Raw genomic sequence first — 7,521 nt, 5'->3', positions numbered from 1 at the left:
TCGACTGTAATTCGTGGTAGGGATTTGTTGGGTTTCGTAGTAATTTCAAAAAATTTCCTACGCACACGCAAGATCATGGTGATGCATAGCAACAAGAGGGGAGAGTATGATCTACGTACCCTTGTAGATCGACAACGGAAGCGTTTGGTTGATGTAGTCGTACGTCTCCACAGCCCGACCGATCAAGCACTGAAACTACGGCACCTCCGAGTTCTAGCACACGTTCAGCTCGATGACGATCCCTGGACTCCGATCCAGCAAAGTGTCAGGGAAGAGTTCCGTCAGCACGACGGCGTGGTGACGATCTTGATGTACTACCGTCGCAGGGCTTTGCCTAAGCACCGCTACAATATTATCGAGGACTATGGTGGAAGGGGGCACCGCACACGGCTAAGAATATGATCACGTGGATCAACTTGTGTCTCTAGGGGGTGCCCCTGCCTCCGTATATAAAGGTTCAAGGGAGGGGGGCCGGCCGGCCAGGAGAGGCGCGCCAGGAGGAGTCCTACTCCCTCTGGGAGTAGGACTCCCCCCTTTCCTAGTTGGAATAGGATTCGTGGAGGGGGGGAAAGAGGAGAGAGAGGAGGAAGGGGGGTCGACCCCCTCTCCTTGTCCAATTCGGACCAAGGGAGGGAGGGGCGCGCGGCCCATCTCTGGTCACCTCTCCTCTCTTCCACTAAGGCCCACTAAGGCCCATATACCTCCCGGGGGGTTCCGGTAACCTCCCGGTACTCCGGTAAAATCCCGATTTCACCCGGAACACTTCCGATATCCAAACATAGGCTTCCAATATATCAATATTTATGTCTCGACCATTTAGAGACTCCTCGTCATGTCCGTGATCACATCCGGGACTCCGAACAACCTTCGGTACATCAAAATGCATAAACTCATAATATAACTGTCATCGTAACCTTAAGCGTGCGGACCCTACGGGTTCGAGAACAATGTAGACATGACCGAGACACGTCTCCGGTCAGTAACCAATAGCGGAACCTGGATGCTCATATTGGCTCCTACATATTCTACGACGATCTTTTATCGGTCAGACCGCATAACAACATACGTTGTTCCCTTTGTCATCGGTATGTTACTTGCCCGAGATTCGATCGTCAGTATCCCATACCTAGTTCAATCTCGTTACCGGCAAGTCTCTTTACTCGTTCTGTAATACATCATCCCGCAACTAACTCATTAGTTGCAGTGCTTGCAAGGCTTAAGTGATGTGCATTACCGAGAGGGCCCAGAGATACCTCTCCGACAATCGGAGTGACAAATCCTAATCTCGAAATACGCCAACCCAACATGTACCTTTGGAGACACCTATAGAGCTCCTTTATAATCACCCAGTTACGTTGTGACGTTTGATAGCACACAAAGTGTTCCTCCGGCAAACGGGAGTTGCATAATCTCATAGTCATAGGAACATGTATAAGTCATGAAGAAAGCAATAGCAAGATACTAAACGATCGGGTGCTAAGCTAATGGAATGGGTCATGTCAATCAGATCATTCAACTAATGATGTGATCCTCTTAATCAAATGACAACTCTTTGTCCATGGTTAGGAAACATAACCATCTTTGATTAACAAGCTAGTCTAGTAGAGGCATACTAGTGACACTCTGTTTGTCTATGTATTCACACATGTATTATGTTTCCGGTTAATACAATTCTAGCATGAATAATAAACTTTTATCATGATATAAGGAAATAAATAATAACTTTATTATTGCCTCTAGGGCATATTCCCTTCAGTCTCCCACTTGCACTAGAGTCAATAATCTAGATTACACATTAATGATTCTAACACCCATGGAGCCTTGGTGCTGATCATGTTTTGCTCGTGGAAGAGGCTTAGTCAACGGGTCTGCAACATTCAGATCCGTATGTATCTTGCAAATCTCTATGTCTCCCACCTGGACTAGATCCCGGATGGAATTGAAGCGTCTCTTGATGTGCTTGGTTTTTTTGTGAAATCTGGATTCCTTCGCCAAGGCAATTGCACCAGTATTGTCACAAAAGATTTTCATTGGACCCGATGCACTAGGTATGACACCTAGATCGGATATGAACTCCTTCATCCAGGCTCCTTCATCCGCTGCTTCTGAAGCAGCTATGTATTCCGCTTCACACGTAGATCCCGCCACGACGCTTTGTTTAGAACTGCACCAACTGACAGCTCCACCGTTTAATGTAAACACGTATCCGGTTTGCGATTTAGAATCGTCCGGATCAGTGTCAAAGCTTGCATCAATGTAACCGTTTACGATTATCTCTTTTTCACCTCCATATACGAGAAACATATCCTTAGTCCTTTTCAGGTACTTCAGGATGTTCTTGACTGCTGTCCAGTGATCCACTCCTGGATTACTTTGGTACCTCCCTGCTAGACTTATAGCAAGGCACACATCAGGTCTGGTACACAGCATTGCATACATGATAGAGCCTATGGCTGAAGCATAGGGAACATCTTTCATTTTCTCTCTATCTTCTGTAGTGGTCGGGCATTGAGTCTGACTCAACTTCACACCTAGTAACACAGGCAAGAACCCTTTCTTTGCTTGATCCATTTTGAACTTCTTCAAAATCTTGTCAAGGTATGTGCTTTGTGAAAGTCCAATTAAACGTCTTGATCTATCTCTATAGATCTTTATGCCTAATATGTAAGCAGCTTCACCGAGGTCTTTCATTGAAAAACTCTTATTCAAGTATCCCTTTATGCTATCCGGAAATACTATATCATTTCCAATCAGTAATATGTCATCCACATATAATATCAGAAATGCTATAGAGCTCCCACTCACTTTCTTGTAAATACAGGCTTCTCCAAAAGTCTGTATAAAACCAAATGCTTTGATCACTCTATCAAAGCGTTTATTCCAACTCCGACAGGCTTGCACCAGTCCATAAATGGATCGCTGGAGCTTGCACACTTTGTTAGCTCCCTTTGGATCGACAAAACCTTCCGGTTGCATCATATACAACTCTTCTTCCAGAAATCCATTCAGGAATGCAGTTTTGACATCCATCTGCCAAATTTCATAATCATAAAATGCGGCAATTGCTAACATGATTCGGACAGACTTAAGCATCACTACGGGTGAGAAGGTCTCATCGTAGTCAACCCCTTGAACTTGTCGAAAACCTTTTGCGACAAGTCGAGCTTTGTAGACAGTAATATTACCATCAGCGTCAGTCTTCTTCTTGAAGATCCATTTATTCTCAATTGCTTGCCGATCATTGGGCAAGTCAACCAAAGTTCATACTTTGTTCTCATACATGGATCCCATCTCAAATTTCATGGCTTCAAGCCATTTTGCGGAATCTGGGCTCACCATCGCTTCTTCATAGTTCGTAGGTTCATCATGATCTAGTAGCATGACTTCCAGAACAGGATTACCGTACCACTCCGGTGCGGATCTTACTCTGGTTGATCTACGAGGTTCAGTAGTATCTTGTTCTAAAGTTTCATGATCATTATCATTAGCTTCCTCACCAATTGGTGTAGGTGTCACAGAAACAGTTTTCTGTGATGCACTACTTTCCAATAAGGGAGCAGGTACAGTTACCTCATCAAGTTCTACTTTCCTCCCACTCACTTCTTTCGAGAGAAACTCCTTCTCTAGAAAGGATCCATTCTTAGCAACGAATGTCTTTCCTTCGGATCTGTGATAGAAGGTGTACCCAACAGTCTCCTTTGGGTATCCTATGAAGACACATTTCTCCGATTTGGGTTCGAGCTTATCAGGTTGAAGCTTTTTCACATAAGCATCGCAACCCCAAACTTTAAGAAACGACAACTTTGGTTTCTTGCCAAACCATAGTTCATAAGGTGTCGTCTCAACGGATTTTGATGGTGCCCTATTTAACGTAATGCGGCCGTCTCTAAAGCATAACCCCAAAACGATAGCGGTAAATCAGTAAGAGACATCATAGATCGCACCATATCTAGTAAAGTACGATTATGACGTTCGGACACACCATTACGCTGTGGTGTTCCGGGTGGCGTGAGTTGCGAAACTATTCTGCATTGTTTCAGATGTAGACCAAACTCGTAACTCAAATATTCTCCTCCACGATCAGATTGCAGAAACTTTATTTTCTTGTTACGATGATTTTCAACTTCACTCTGAAATTCTTTGAACTTTTCAAATGTTTCAGACTTATGCTTCATTAAGTAGATATACCCATATCTGCTTAAATCATCTGTGAAGGTGAGAAAATAACGATATCCGCCACGAGCCTCAACATTCATCGGACCACATACATCTGTATGTATGATTTCCAAAAAATCTGTTGCTCTCTCCATTGTACCGGAGAACAGTGTTTTAGTCATCTTGTCCATGAGGCACGGTTCGCAAGTACCAAGTGATTCATAATCAAGAGGTTCCAAAAGTCCATCGGTATGGAGTTTCTTCATGCGCTTTACACCGATATGACCTAAACGGCAGTGCCACAAATAAGTTGCACTATCATTATCAACTCTGCATCTTTTGGCTTCAACATTATGAATATGTGTGTTACTACTATCGAGATTCATCAAAAATAGACCACTCTTCAAAGGTGCATGACCATAAAAGATATTACTCATATAAATAGAACAACCATTATTCTGTGATTTAAATGAATAACCGTCTCACATTAAACAAGATCCAGTTATAATGTTCATGCTCAATGCTGGCACCAAATAACAATTATTTAGGTCTAATATTAATCCCAAAGGTATATGTAGAGGTAGCTTGCCGACCGCGATCACATCAACTTTAGAACCATTTCCCACGCGCATCGTCACCTCGTCCTTTGCCAGTGTTCGCTTAATCCGTAGTCCCTGTTTCGAGTTGCAAATATTAGCAACAGAACCAGTATCAAATACCCAGGTGCTACTGCGAGCTCTAGTAAGGTACACACCAATAACATGTATATCACATATACCTTTGTTCACCTTGCCATCCTTCTTATCCGCCAAATACTTGGGGCAGTTCCGCTTCCAGTGACCAGTCTGCTTGCAGTAGAAGCACTCAGTTTCAGGCTTAGGTCCAGACTTGGGTTTCTTCTCCTGATCAACAACTTGCTTGCTTTTCTTCTTGAAGTTCCCCTTCTTCTTCCCTTTGCCCTTTTTCTTGAAACTAGTGGTCTTGTTGACCATCAACACTTGATGCTCCTTCTTGATTTCTACCTCCGCAGCTTTCAGCATTGCGAAGAGCTCGGGAATAGTCTTATTCATCCCTTGCATATTATAGTTCATCACAAAGCTCTTGTAGCTTGGTGGCAGTGATTGGAGAATTCTGTCAATGACGCAATCATCTGGAAGATTAACTCCCATCTGAATCAAGTGATTATTATACCCAGACATTTTGAGTATATGCTCACTGACAGAACTGTTCTCCTCCATCTTGCAGCTATAGAACTTATTGGAGACTTCATATCTCTCAATCCGGGCATTTGCTTGAAATATTAACTTCAACTCCTGGAACATCTCATATGCTCCATGACGTTCAAAACGTCGTTGAAGTCCCGATTCTAAGCCGTAAAGCATGGCACACTGAACTATCGAGTAGTCATCAGCTTTGCTTTGCCAGACGTTCATAACATCTGGTGTTGCTCCTGCAGCAGGCCTGGCACCCAGCGGTGCTTTCAGGACGTAATTCTTCTGTGCAGCAATGAGGATAATCCTCAAGTTACGGACCCAGTCCGTGTAATTGCTACCATCATCTTTCAACTTTGCTTTCTCAAGGAACGCATTAAAATTTAACGGAACAACAGCACGGGCCATTTATCTACAATTGACATAAACAAGCAAGATACTATCAGGGACTAAGTTCATGATAAATTTAAGTTCAATTAATCATATTACTCAAGAACTCCCACTTAGATAGACATCCCTCTAATCATCTAAGTGATCACGTGATCCAAATCAACTAAACCATAACCGATCATCACGTGAAATGGAGTAGTTTTCAATGGTGAACATCGCTATGTTGATCATATCTACTATATGATTCACGCTCGATCTTTCGATCTCAGTGTTCCGAGGCCATATCTGCATATGCTAGGCTCGTCAAGTTTAACCTGAGTATTCTGCGTGTGCAAAACTGGCTTGCACCCGTTGTAGATGGACGTAGAGCTTATCACACCCGATCATCACGTGGTGTCTGGGCACGACGAACTTTGGCAACGGTGCATACTCAGGGAGAACACTTTTATCTTGAAATTTAGTGAGAGATCATCTTATAATGCTACCGTCAATCAAAGCAAGATAAGATGCATAAAAGATAAACGTCACATGCAATCAATATAAGTGATATGATATGGCCATCATCATCTTGTGCTTGTGATCTCCATCCTTGAAGCACCGTCGTGATCACCATCGTCACCGGCGCGACACCTTGATCTCCATCGTAGCATCGTTGTCGTCTCGCCAATCTTATGCTTCTACGACTATCGCTACCACTTAGTGATAAAGTAAAGCATTACAGGGCGATTGCATTGCATACAATAAAGCGACAACCATATGGCTCCTGCCAGTTGCCGATAACTCGGTTACAAAACATGATCATCTCATACAATAAAATTTAGCATCATGTCTTGACCATATCACATCACAACATGCCCTGCAAAAACAAGTTAGACATCCTCTACTTTGTTGTTACAAGTTTTACGTGGCTGCTACGGGCTTAAGCAAGAACCAATCTTACCTATGCATCAAAACCACAATGATAGTTTGTCAAGTTGGTGCTGTTTTAACCTTCGCAAGGACCGGGCGTAGCCACACTTGGTTCAACTAAAGTTGGAGAAACTGTCACCCGCAAGCCACCTATGTGCAAAGCACGTCGGGAGAACCGGTCTCGCGTAAGCATACGCGTAATGTCGGTCCGGACCGCTTCGTCCAACAATACCGCCGAACCAAAGTATGACATGCTGGTAAGCAGTATGACTTATATCGCTCACAACTCACTTGTGTTCTACTCATGCATATAACATCAACATATAAAACCTAGGCTCGGATGCCACTGTTGGGTTTCGTAGTAATTTCAAAAAATTTCCTACGCACACGCAAGATCACGGTGATGCATAGCAACGAGAGGGGAGAGTATGATCTACGTACCCTTGTAGATCGACAACGGAAGCGTTTGGTTGATGTAGTCGTACGTCTCCACGGCCCGACCGATCAAGCACCGAAACTACGGCACCTCCGAGTTCTAGCACACGTTCAGCTCGATGACGACCCCCGGACTCCGATCCAGCAAAGTGTCGGGGAAGAGTTCCGTCAGCACGACGGCGTGGTGACGATCTTGATGTACTACCATCGCAGGGCTTCGCCTAAGCACCGCTACAATATTATCGAGGACTATGGTGGAAGGGGGCACCGCACACGGCTAAGAATATGATCACGTGGATCAACTTGTGTCTCTAGGGGGTGCCCCTGCCTCCGTATATAAAGGTTCAAGGGAGGGGGGCCGGCCGGCCAGGAGAGGCGCGCCAGGAGGAGTCCTACTCCCTCTGGGAGTAGGACTCCCCCC

Source organism: Triticum dicoccoides, chromosome 2A (genome assembly GCF_002162155.2).
Source record: "Triticum dicoccoides isolate Atlit2015 ecotype Zavitan chromosome 2A, WEW_v2.0, whole genome shotgun sequence".
NCBI classification, from domain to species: domain Eukaryota; kingdom Viridiplantae; phylum Streptophyta; class Magnoliopsida; order Poales; family Poaceae; genus Triticum; species Triticum dicoccoides.
Note: the sequence above shows the minus strand (reverse complement) of the source record.